This window comes from Cynocephalus volans, chromosome Y (assembly GCF_027409185.1).
Source record: "Cynocephalus volans isolate mCynVol1 chromosome Y, mCynVol1.pri, whole genome shotgun sequence".
In the NCBI taxonomy this organism is placed as follows: Eukaryota; Metazoa; Chordata; class Mammalia; order Dermoptera; family Cynocephalidae; genus Cynocephalus; species Cynocephalus volans.
In genome coordinates, this window is record NC_084479.1 from 9,022,016 (window position 1) to 9,035,703 (window position 13,688).

A 13,688-nucleotide genomic window follows, 5' to 3' on the forward strand; every position below is an offset into this window, starting at 1 on the left:
GTGTGGGCAGGACAGTCTTAAGGCTCTTTTCCTTCAACTTTCTATATATACATGAGAGCGAGGGAGGGAGAATAATCTGGAAGACTACCTGGAGACTCAACAAGGTCTGTGAAAGAAGGAGGTAGGGGCTTATAGGGAAAAAGAGGGAATCGTCTATGAACTAGTAGACATTTGACAGAAGGAGAAATGTAGAAAAGCACAGAGGGTACAAAACACATCTGGAGAATGAACAGTGAGGTTGGGAAGAGAAGAAACAGTTGGCATAAAGGTTATCTAGACAACTAAGAAAGTGATGCTAAGAGTTGCAAACTGCCATATCCTGGAAGGAATATTTAACTTTGAAATTGAATTAACTAGTTCCTGTACCAATTCTGCCTAAGTAAGGGTGTACTATCAGCTAATTCTATTCAGTTTCCCGATCAGTAAATTGGCATACATGCTAATTCTTAATGGTACAGTGAACATGAAATGTAATAACGTTCACCAAAGTGTTTTGAGATTAATAATTTCTCTTATAGTCCTGACATCAATTTTCCTCCTCAGCCATCTCTACAGTCAAAATCTAATTCAAAGATATTATCTTCAGCATTCTCTGACCCTGTTACCTCTATTTTAATTTGAAAAATTTGGAATTATTCAGAAAACACTGAGGGGGTCATCAGGGGCTCTGAGCTGGGCCTGGGACTCCTGAGAATAATCAGGTATGGACCAGGCTCTCAAAGAGCTCGTAATACAGACGTGGCAGGCTATACAAATGATTACAAACAGCATGAGATTTGCCTAGTTTGGGCCCAGAGGAAGGAGCAGTTAACTTCTTCCTACAGGGATGAGCATTTAAAATCAGTACCAGGATACATTTCTACTGAATAGTGTAATATACATGAAGTGCTAAGTCATTCTCCTATCTGTTGTTTCTCAATCAAACTTCAAACTTCTCAGGGCTAGGAGCAGTCTTCTCACATCCGAATGGGTCCCTTATGAGAGAGTAGGAACTATCTCTGTCTTCATCTGGGACCAGGAATAATGTAAATTGACTGTATATTGCCAAGCTCCCCTCAGACTGTCTTAGTGTATCTCTCACTTAGCACAGCAGAGAAGAATCAGGTTGAAATAATCAGTCAGATGAATAATGTAAAGGTGTATGAGTAAGGCAGCATGAACTTTACAAAAGAAGAAAGTTTTAATCAGCTCTTAAGTACTTTAGGGAAGGAAGGAGTATTGGATTAGACTGAACCACTTCTGACTGTGATGTCAGGCATAATCTAACATTTCTGTACTTCAGTTTTCTCATCCACAAAATGGTTATGCTTATAGTACCAACTTCACAGGGTTGTTGTAAGGTTTGAGTAAGTTTATTCACGTACAATGCTTAAAATAAAGTCTGAAATATTGCAAAAATAAAACAAGCAGTAGTGATTATCATTGCTCTTCTTATTAACTCTTAAAAGGATGATGTCCGACATTGTGCTAAAGAGATCAGAAAAGGGAGGCAGCAGTCCTACGATACTGTGCACATTCTCCTTCTCTTACCTGTGTTTGGATCTTACATGAGGAAGATTGTCGTGTCAACAGGATTTTTCAGGTACTCACCTTCTGTTGTTTACTCTGTTCCACTCTGAAGACCACTCAAGGAGGTTTGACTAAAAGGTGATGAGAAATCAGTGTTTTGATTAGTAAATATTTCCAAGCTCAGAAGATTCTCATTAGGGACAGAGAATTCTGAACTAGATAGAGAGTGACAATTCCAAGTATTATCCAAGGGTGATTTGAAAATGGTTTCTGAAGTACCATGAAGACCTTTGCTTCTATTGGAGGCACTGCTAATTTTCTTAAAATGTTTTTTAAAAATAGAGCTCTGGATCTTGGTGTTAACACCACACTCTAACCAACTGAAGTAACTGGTCACCCACCAAAAAACAAACAAAACAAAACAAAACCTCATCTCTGCTTCATCTTGTGTTGACAAGGTTTCTATTACATTTATTTTTAAAAAAAAATATATTGGCTTGACTTTCATGAGAAAACACTGAACAAAACCACACAATGGAGGAAAGGACAGTCTCTTCAAGAGATGGTATTTGGAAAACTCGATCGCCATATGCAAAAGAATGAAGATTGACCCAATGTTACACTACATACAAAAATTACATCAAAACAGATTAAAGGCCTTCATGTAACACCCAAAAGTATAAAACTTCAAGAAGGAGACATGGGGGAAAGCTTCAAGAAATTGAATTTGGCCACGATTTCTTGGAAATGACACCAAAGCATAAGTGACAAAAGCAAAAATAGACAAAGAGAACTATGTAAAACTTAAAAACTTCTGAGCACCAAAGGAAACAATCAAGGAGTGAAAAGGCAACCTACAGACTGGAAGAAAATATTTACAAACCATATATCTGATGAGGGGTTAATATCTAGAATATATAAAGAATTCCTACAACTCAGCAAGAAAAAAACTCAGTTAAAAGAGTGGGTGCTATGACTGGGTTTTTTTCCTCCAAAATTCATATTTTGAAACCCTACTCCCTGGTGTGATAATATTTGGAGCTGGAGCTTTTGGGAAGTAACTAGGGCTAGATGAGTTCATGAGGGTGGGGTCTTCATGATGGGATTAGTGCTTTTTATAAGAAGAGGAAGAGAGAGATTCCCCCCAAGAGGTGGAAGTAACCTAAATATCTATTAAAAAATGAATGGATAAGGAAAATGTGGTATAGAAATACAATGGAATATTATTTAGCCATAAAAAATAAAGAAACCCTGCCATATGCTGCCACATGGATAAATCCTGAAGACATTTTACTAAGTTAAATAAGCCAGTCACAATAAGCCAAATATGGCATGGTTCATTATTTGAGGTATCTAAAGTAATCAAATTCATAGAAACAAAGTAGAATTGTTGCCAAGAGCTGGGGCAGGAGGAAATGGGGTGTTGTTGTTCAATGGGTATAGTTTTATAGTCATGCAAGATGAAAATGTTCTAGCAGTTTCTTGCACATCAGTGTGTATATAGCTAATAATATCAAACACTCAAAAACTGTTAGGAGGGTGAGTTTATGTTATGTGATTTCTTACCACAATAAGAAACAATAAATTGACTAAGGTGGGGATTTAACTGAATCCAGATAATGATGTGTGACAAACCGTGGGGTTAGTCATTTCTTTTTCTAAGACACTTGATCCAATGACTGCACTATTATGAGATTAGGGTTAGAAAGCTCTTTGGTGGATTTACAGTTCAATTAAGGTTTAGTTAAATTGCCCACTAATTAATTAACAATGTTTAGCAAAACCAGTCTTTTTTTATGACTTTAAAGAATGGTAAACTTTAAACATATAGAAAAGTACAGAGAATAATGCTGGAAAACATAAATCCACCACCATGCAGTCCCATTTCAACATTCTGCCACAGCTGCTTGAGATGTTTTTATTTCTACCTTTTATTTCAAAATTCAAAAGTAAAAATAAAACAAACAAAAAAGTTAACTATGACATAGTGAAGCCACCTGCCAGCCCTTCCTCCTTCTCTTGTGATGATAACTTCTGAGTTTGGTATTTCTTACTCACATTCAGGTTTTTATACTTTTAGCACTTATTACTGTATCTGTAAATAAAATATGTAATTATTTTACACGTTTAAAACCTTTATATGAACAGCCTCTTACTGTATATACTGTTTTGCATCTTGCTTGTTTGTTGAACATTTGTTTTTGAGAGAACATGGTCTCCTTTGTTAACTCCTAAGATAAAGCCAAGACATCAACCCAGGCTGGTTTCAGGAGGTCACTTCTAATTCCTCCTGGCCCCTCACCTTTCTGCCTAGGTATCCATTCTTCATTGGAATCCTCAGTGTCATCCACATGGAGTTTGGCCTGCCTTCATTGACACATGAAAGCTGTTCGAGGGGCTCTAGAAAGAAGCCAAATCTTTGTCCTAAAAGGGAAGAGGTGGGAGGAGGAACAAAGGGTGGTGGCAATGGAAAGCACCACAAAGCCAGTGTGGCTCAGCAAGGGCTGGGAGAGTCTTGAACAAGGTCAAGATGTGATCTCTGCATGACTAGTGCCGACACTCAGCCATGCACTGACAAATAAAAAGAACAAAATTTCCCCTCCAGATTTGTCTCCATACAGAAGGGAACTGTGGGCAGATGCAGCCACCTAAGAGAGAGCCAAAATAATACAGGGACAGAAGACCTGTTTTCTATTTCCCAGGCTGGTCTGCAGCCAGCACTTGCAGTAACGTATATTAATCAGTTCATTATAGTTCCTTTTCACATTCCTATAGCAAATTTTCTTCGATTCTCCCATCTCTGCCCATTCTTCCTTGGAGAAGTATATCGAAATGCCTTTGAAAGCATCTTTAGCCTAGAGAAAATATCATAGTTCATCAGTGATTTACTGTATACATCACAACACCGAGTGGGGCCTTTTCTTCTACCTTGTAATCATAACAAGCAGAACACAGCCTGGGCCCTTGGGGTGGTCTCTGTGAAACAAGGATAAAGACATTTGTTCCCACCCTCCCCAGATTGTGTCCTGTCTGAGAGGACACAGCATTTTCCTAGCTCTCCCCAACACAGAGAGTTTGATTCCAGTGTCCTTTTCTCTCCCATGTCCCAGACGGGACAAATTGTCCCCACTCCACGCACATTCACAGCCAGGGTCACACAGAGTTGCAGGCCATGGGTCTGTGGCCCTCCAGACACCAGCTCCTGTCACTCGGTTCCCCTCTCCATCCTTCTTACAGATCCTGCTTGGAGCCCAGCTTGACTTCCCCCAACTCTCACCTTGGGCTTCTGCCCTGTACTCCCTGCATCTCCCTCAGGGGTCTCCTCCCGGGACCTGTTGGGGCTCTCGGTGCTGGGACAGGCTGGCAACTCCCTGCTCCAAGTCCAAGGTTGGGAAGAACCCTTGAGTCTCCCAGCTACAAGGCCAACGTTCCTGTGGAAAGAGATGGTGCTGAGAGGAGGCCACAGCCCAGACCATTATGCACAGCCAGGCTCTGTCTTCTCCACTTGGCCATGTTGTCCAGACCAGGAAGATGTGGAGACTTTGCAAGAACTGGAGGATGTTGGGGAGGTCTGAGGGCTATTGATGGGATAGGGGGAGGGTCTCTGCTGGCCATGACAGACCACCTAACATAAGCTGTTTTGTTTCAGTTCCCCTGCATCTTGACGCGTCTGAGGAAGGGTGGCAAAGGTGCCTGAGGGTCAAGGCTTAGGTGTCTTCGAGGGGAGTCCTGAGATGTGAGGGCTGGGGGAGGCCCATGGAGACTTTGAGGCCCCCTGACTGATGGGACTCGGGTCAGACTCACCAGCTCCACTGAGAGGAAATGAACATTTCTCATAGGAAGCTTCTGGGATCTTCAACTGGAGATTCTGGAAAACTGTGGGAGTAAAGCAGTCTGGATCTCTAAGGAGCAGCAATCCCACAGGCTGAGGAGATTGGGGGTCTCCAAGGCCAATGAGATTTGGGGTCTCTCAGGCTGAGGTTCTGGGGTTTCTCAGGTCGAGGGGATTTGGGGTATCTCAGGCTGATAGTATTTGGGGTTTTTCAGGACAAGATTTTGGGTCTTTCGTGCTGAAGAGATTTGGGATACTCAGGTCGAGAGGCTTTGGGATTCATCAGGTAAAGGGAATTTGGGGTCCCTGAGGATGAGAGGATTTTGCATTTTTGAGGCTGAGGAAACTCGGGGTCTCTCAGGCTAAGGAGATTTGGGGTCTCTCATTAGGGGGCATTAGGCTCTCTGACACTGACGTTATTTGGGGGTCTTTGAAGCAGAAGGACGTTTCCAGGCTGAGTAGGATCTCTGAGCTCGGGGAAATTCAGTCTCTCTGTGGCTGCGGTATTTAGCGTTTCCCAGGCTGAGGGGAATTGTGATTCCTCAGGCTTAGGGTGTTTGGGCTCTAAGCATTAGAGGATTTGGCGTTCCTGTGGGAGAACGGTAGATTTGAGGTGTCTGAAGCTGAGGTGCTTCGGGGTCTCAGGCCGAGGGGGTTTGAGGTCGGTCCAGGGTAGCGGATTCGAGGTCTCTTGGGGATCAGGGGATCTGGGGTTTCCCAGGCTGAAATTTGAAGGTCTCCGGCTGAAGGTTTACAAGGGTTTCTTACTGCACGGCAAAGACTTCCCGAGTTCCTGTCAGTCTCCCTGGCTTTCTCCTGCCCCGCTGCCCACCCTGACTGGCGCCCGCTGGGATCCTCTCTGGTTGAAACGGCCACGCAGCCACCGGTACCACCAAACCACCTATCAGAGCTGTGACCCAAACGCTCCCGCCAATGAGCGATCAGAAGGGCATAAAGGGGCGGAGAGTAGGGAGGAGCCAAGCCTGTCAGTCACAGGCTCCCCTCAGTCCTAGGCTCGGGTGGTAAGGCGGGACCTGGTCTTTCCCGCCTTGTGGACAATCCGCCCCAAACCTCAGGGACTGGCCGCTCTGGGTGGATCCCTGAAGGGGTGATTGGATTATAGCACCATGCAGTAGTGAATGGTTTAAAAATGGTGGTGAGGGACGTTGTTCTGAGGACTTTAAACGAAGAGGAGATTCTGTCTCTCTGCTCTCTCTCTCTCTCAGCTTCCACCATCTTGCAGCGTGAGACCCCTGGGTCACTGTTGCCACCACCAGATGGACTTTGGACTTCCCAGCCTCAGAAACTTTCGCAATAAATTTCATTTTCTTTATAAATCACCCAGTTCAGGTATTTTTTTATAAGCAACAAAAACAGACTAATACAGCAAGCTTTTCTCTCAGGCTCATCTTTAGGCTTCAGGTAATCCACAAGAGAAGACTTGAGCAGATGTAAACTGCTCGTATAGTTTTGACGGTGTACCAAAATTCTGAGCCAATCTGAAAAGAACAAGACAGCATTTTTTTATTTGTCCTGTCTTACATTTTGTTCTGGGCACATAAAGAAATGTCTCCCAAATTACTGCTTAATGGAACAGAGACATCAGTGATTGCACACGACAAATATGGTCTACTCAAAACAGTTTTGAAAAGTAAGTTAAAAAAATCGACTATAATGATCAGAAATAAACCATGGTAAGGGAGAATAACGTGTTCTCCAAAATTACTACATTACAATAATCATAAATTCCAGTTTTCAAAAACAAAACAAAACAAAAACCTAACAAACGGGAAAACTTTTCAAAGCATGCAAAGAAACATGAAAGCACTTCCCATTCACGGGAAAATAGTAATGATGATGATGATGATGATGATAATTTTAAAAATGGTGGGTGGGGACTCCCAGCCAATGAACTTATTAGACAGTCTTTAAATCACCCAAAACAACTGTCATACATATGTCCAAGAGGTAAAGGGAATGATGCACAAAGAAATAAAAGAAACCAAGGGAACAATGTCTAACCAAATAGAGATTCTCAATAAGGAGATAGAAATCAACAGCTCGAAAACCATAACATGTGAATTGACACCTTCACTAGAGGTTTCAAATGAAGGTTTGAGCATGCAGAAGAAAAAATCAGAAAACTTAATTAGGTCACTTGAAATGATCCTGTATGACGAGCAGAAAGAGAGAAAAAAGAAAAAATTAAACACAGCCTAGGAGACTGTGTGATCCCCATAAAGCAAGCCAATTGTATTAATCCACTTCTGTTGCCGATAACAGAAAACCTGAAAATGAGTGATTTATAAAGAAACAAAACATGTTTCTTACAGTTCTGGAGGCTGGGAAGTCCAAGGTCCAGGAAACACATCCGGTGAGGGCCTTCTTCTTGGTGGTGACTCCACAGCAATGCAGGCTGTCACAGGGAGAGAATGGGTGAGCAAGAGAGCTAACCTGCTCACTTGCTTTCCTTCTAAAGTTGTCAGAACCACACCCATGATAACTCATTACTTCACGGACAAGGGCATAGTACTCACAATCCAATCCCTCCTCAAAGGCCCTATCTTGCAAATATTATAATAGTACTTCCCACCCTCTTAGCACTGTTACAATGGAGGTCAAGCCCCAGTGAGTTTTGAGGGACAGTCGAAGCCCAGAATGACAGTCCCAGAAGAGAGGCTAAAGAGAAAAGGGCAGAAAAAAAAAAAAAAACATTTCGAAGAATAATTGCCCAAACTCCCAAAATTCTTGAGAAGACATGAAAGTTCAGATAGAATGTTCTTTGGCTTAGAAGCCTTTAGACCAAATTATCTCTTCCTGAAGCCCTCACATTTCTTCAACACCCAGACCCTGTAGGCAGAATAGGCTCACACTGTTACCTGCCCTTTCTGAATGCCCTGTTTAGTTTATGTCCCCCTCTCACTTCTCTGCAGGAGGTCAACGAGAATAGAGATTTTTTGACACCTTCTCATGCAATGACAAACCCATACATAAATAGCTTAGAACAAACAAATCATGAAGAAATTGTGCATAGATTAAGTTTATTAAAGGAATAATCCAGTTAAAAACTGGAGGGGCTGTGACCATCAACTCCATTCACCACTGCACTGTGTTTACAGAACACTTACAAGTAAACCTGACAAGTAAACCCAAGATTCCCCCCCGCCCTTGAAAACGACCTGACACATTCCCTTCAAAGCGTTCATTCTCTTCTGGGGGCGAGGGGTAAAGGGGGCAGAACTAGGAGGCGTAGTTGTTACTGACTTTTCTGAAAGCCTCTCTTATGTGATCCAAGTGGGATTTATGCTCCTCGTTAACTTCAGTGAGTGCACAAGCTATCCCTGTTTCTAAATATGTAACAAGGTTAGTTATGCCTATAAGTAAAGCATTTCCGTGACTCACAAAAATAACTCACAGATAATCTCCGTTAAAGGAGATAGACGGATTTGATGCAGAAATGGAGAAAACAGCCAAATTCACTTGGAGACAAACTCAGACACAAACGATATGAATGAATGAACAAATGGTAACAGTGGCAGATAGCAAAGAAAAGAGATGAAAATATTGAAACCACTGTAGAGATGTGAGTGTTCAGTTTACATCAGCAAGGATAAATGATATCAGATGATAAAAGTATAGGCAGAGTCAGAGGAAGAGACACACACTCACACACAGAATGAGAAAGAAACCTGGGGAAATGTAGACACTCAATTTGAATTTTAAACAGAGAATACCAAGACACTGACATCAGGAAAAAGAAATGTGGTTCAGAGATATCAAGTCAGAATGCTCACAAATTAATCATGTGATTATGAGGCCCACATGCACTGATACTCAATGGAAGGAAACATTAGGGAAAATGTACAATTTCACACTTCTTTTGGGAACCCCAAAACAGCGGGACCATGTGAAAGCAGTAATATGACTGAATTACGCCTATGAGTCAAGGACGAAACTCAGGAAGCTGCATTCTCTTGGGTGGACATGACCAAGCCACTAGGCAATAGCAGTTTAGTCAACAGTAGACAGCTACGGTTTTGCTAGACCCTCCATGGAAGTTCTCCTCACATTTCACTCCAAGAGCAGCTACAGTTAAAACTGGCAACCAAGGGCTAGCGGGAGATAAGTATTTGGAGAACCCTTTCCTAACCTTTTCTCCATTCATTAAACGCTAAGTAAGACCCCTAAACTTGCAGCTAAATACTCAGAAAAGGGCACACAGAAATCTGCTGACCTGCTCTCATGCAGGGATTCTGGAACTGCTCTCTTTTACAAGCACAATGGAAGATAGGTAGCAGCACATGGCACCGGAAAAGGTTCCTGCTGTTTGGATCAAGATGGATCAAGTTGCTTAGAAAGCCTGTCCCGTTCTTTCCTTTTATGTTAACCTTATGCACAACATGCTGAAAACACCACAGAAAATGAAAGGTTTCTGGGTTCCTAATTCGGTGTGCAGTATCATTTACTAAGACAACATTCTCAATGGAGTATACCAAGAAAGGAATGTACTCATAATGGCTTTACCTATTTACATTTTGGGATCTTCACCTAATACACAGGGTCTTGGGTAAAAGCTTAGACCATCTGAAAATAGGAATATTAAGAATAATATCTACATCTAGGATCATCTAGGGACAGACAGCACATGGGTGAAAGTCTAGCAGCTGTATATTTAACCACTCCACCTCCCTGCTGTTTATATTTTTTGCCCAAACTCAGTCACCTGGAAAAACAACGGGACTCACATACAACTACAAGGAGACCCGCTTTTTCCCAAAAGTTTATCTTTTCACTTAGTCACCGTTGCCAGAAACAAAGCCACACCTTCACTGCCTTCCCTCATCCCTTTGTGTCCTTTCCCACAGTCCCTTCATATACCTTATATTCCCATTTCTTAAAATGTTGCTGGGAAGCCTGGCCCTGACAGGTTGATTGTCCTAGCAAAGCACTGTGCATTCATCTACCTAAGGATGACATTTGGTTCAGAAGAGAAACGAACTTTAATATTTCCACCTTGAATTCTCCTAACGTGTCTGACAATACGCACAAGAGAGGACATTTGGAGGAGCCCTGTGCAAGAAAATTTCACCCTGATTATTTTACTTCTGTAATCACTAGTTCCTTTCCTTGAACTACCCTCACATTCCTGGGAAAAAACAAGAAGTGTCAAACTAAACTGTTTCTCTTTCCTTTCTTCTTTCTCCACAACCCCTGCTCTGTGGGGAAGGAAAAAAAAAAGTACTCAGACGGAATCCCAAACCTTGGTGTATCTGCTCTCTACAACTTTATAAGCCCAGATCCTCCACAGACTGACAGTTCCTGGACAAAGAATTAAAAATCCCACATGGATTTGACCTATGTAGAATCTCACCCCAATCCGGTACACAAGCACACACACAGAGACACATATGTTTGATGGTGTTTATTTCTCCTTCACACCAATCCGATTTTATCCAAGTGTCTTGCTGTCTGCATTTTTCATCACCTGATCTGCTTTTCTTTCAATCCTGAGCATGAGAACACTGTATCTGAAGTCACTTTTTAGAAGTTCTGCTTTTTTAGGTAAAGTTTGATGCTCTGAGATATTCAACTCAAAAACTTGGAATACTCTAAAACACACAAACACACATAAAAACTCATTTTCTCTGAAAAATGTTAAAAATTGCTTTAATTATTCAAGGTTCTGCCCAGGAAAAACTAGCCTTTCCCCGTTTGTGACCTCTTCAATTTCCCCTTACCATGTGTTAGAAATTGCTCTCCGTAACATCTGCCCCACTGCCACTGTTCTCTGTATGAGTAGAATAAGCTAAGGAGATAAACAAGAAAATTAAAAGACACTGATTACCAAAATGGAAAATTGATGAGAGAAAGGAATGAGAGACTGTACAAATATTCATAGCCTTTTGTGGAAAGGGTGAAAGGAGGAACATTTGATGAGCCAAAATTTAAGGGGGTGGAGAAATGACTGAGGTTGGGGTTGGCTGTCATGGAATTAAGTTCAGAGAAGTAAAGGATTGAGCTTTGCTTCTGTCCAAACGACTCCGGACACTGACTATAGTGCAGTGGGCTTAAGCTTCCCCAGCTATAACTTGTTTTGCAGTGCAGTTTCTCCAATGTTCCTGTTTCATCTTGATGCCCTGGGTGACCTGGTTTGTGTCATTCCCTGTCTTTCAATTTCTACACTTGTGAAATGAGTGTCCAGGTACCTAAAAACATGTATTTCAGCCCCTACTTCCCGAGCTGCTCACCTGCCCTCTCGGTTCCCTGTCCAGGCACCTGCATCCTCATGTGGTACCGCAGGGGATTGAGCCATAGGTCTTTACAGATGATCTGTTAGGGGAACCTGGACAGGACCGCTCAGGGTTCAGACACCATTCCCTAGAAGGCTGGGAACCCTCCCTGGTCATTTCTGAATTTTCACAGTGAGGCCCTACCTCAGCGATCCTGTTAGATCCTGCAAAGTTGTGGTCAGAAAATCAGTTGAAGAAGTTAACACTGCTGTTGTGGTGCCTGCGGCTATAAGCCTCATGTTCATAATCCTGATACCACTGAACTGGAGTGGAATGAGATGCCCTATATCCTGCAGGGAAGAAAAGTATACAGGAAGGGGTTGGAGCATGCTGACGATGATAAAACCAACACCTTCACTACCCATCCTGGGATCCACCTCCTACCGGTGACATTAATGAGATATTCCTTAATAATCACTTTATTCCGGAAGTACGGGTTGTTCTGAAAGAACAACATGATCTTGCAGCAGTGAATGGGATGCCTGATTTCCTCCACCTGTCATGACAAAGTGGAGAAGGCTAAAATTTCTTTTCAGGTCACCTACCCTTTTCTGTTTGCCTGAAAGTATTGCTTCTCTTATCCTTCCCCGCTCAACCTTCCAGCCTCAGTCTCACTAGTTCTGACCTCCAAGTCGATCATGTAGCTAAGCAAGTCTTCATCTTCATCGCTGATCATGGCCAACATCTCAGGGTGGTTCACAATCTTCCTCAGGTCAAGGAGCCTTTCCATGCTACGGAAGTAGGCGCTAGAAGCAACTGAGCATGTATAAACAGCTAGGAGAGTGTGTTGCGCAGGGGTCTCCCACACCTCACACATTGTGTCTCCCACACCTTATGCACCGTGCCCTCCCTGCCTTTCATGAGACACACTCAAGGCAATGGGTGCCTTGCGTGGCCTTAAATGGGAGACTGTCCACGTTGACACAGGGAGGGGCTCCTTTCTGAGGGATGCTGAGCTCTATGTGTCCCTGATGTACTAGGGGCAAAAGTGAATCTGCTTGTATCTAAGTATGCACTTTATCAGCTCTTACTGACTAGGGTGGGAATTCATACACTTTCCTACAGCATTATTGTCAGGAAAGCCTGTCCTTCAAACACCTTTTCTACATGAGAACTCCTTTGTGCTATTCACGACACTGATCCAGAATGACTTCTAATTCTCCGCCCCAGTTAGTGTCTCTGTGCCATAAGTATTTGTATTTGCACGAGTGTGGCTGCAGCTCCGTCTTCCCTCAGTCTGTACCTTCCCCCACAACCCCCAAGTAGATGTTTTCCAGTACAGGAACGGAACACTGGTCCTTGGTGCTATCAGTACCATTCTCTAAACAACTGAGCAACCGGCCAGAAAAGCCTGTATATTCTCATGTTGAGCTGTCCCGTGGATCGATTGCTATTACCCTTGCCCATGCTCCTACTGGTCAGTACAAAGCGAGATTCAAAAGGATACGGCTTTGGCCCAGAAGCCAGGGATGCCCTGGATGATGGCCCTTCGGTGACCGAGATGAGTCCTGCGTCTCTGCACCAGGTTCTGCCTCAAACGAGCAAAGGCCCTCCTGGCTTGGTTGTTCACGGGCTCCAACTCTAACTGAAGGGCCTCCAGTGACTACAGAGAGGATAAGGACAACATGGGGCTCCACAGAGTCTGTGTCGGGGTCTTCTATTCAAGCTTCTCCTCAGGCTCTACAAGTTGCATCAGAGTTTCCTCCCCCACGTCTTCTTCCTGAACTTTTTCCTCAAATTCCTCCTCCTCCTCTTCCCTGTCAGGCTCCTACACCACCCTCTCACCGTCCATCACGTGCTGCGCCCACTCCCCCTTCCACTGCTCCTGCTCCTCCTGCTCCTCGTGCTGCTCAACTGCCTCCACCTCCTGAATAACATCCACCAACACAAGCACCACATCCTCCTGCTCCTCGACTTCTCTCTCCCCTTGTCCCTCTTCGGATTTCCCCTTCTCTTCCTGCTCCTCCTGCCACTCAACGACCTCCGCCACCACCATTTCATCCACAAGCACAGCACCACGTCTTCCTGCTCTTTATCCTCCTGGTCCTCCACTTTTC

General features: G+C 43.3%; 1 pseudogene; it reads right to left on the minus strand.

Moving 5' to 3' along the window:
* Positions 1 to 11,590: 11,590 nt before the first annotated feature.
* LOC134368985 (testis-specific Y-encoded protein 3-like) lies at positions 11,591 to 13,258 on the minus strand (annotated as a pseudogene).
* Positions 13,259 to 13,688: the final 430 nt, after the last annotated feature.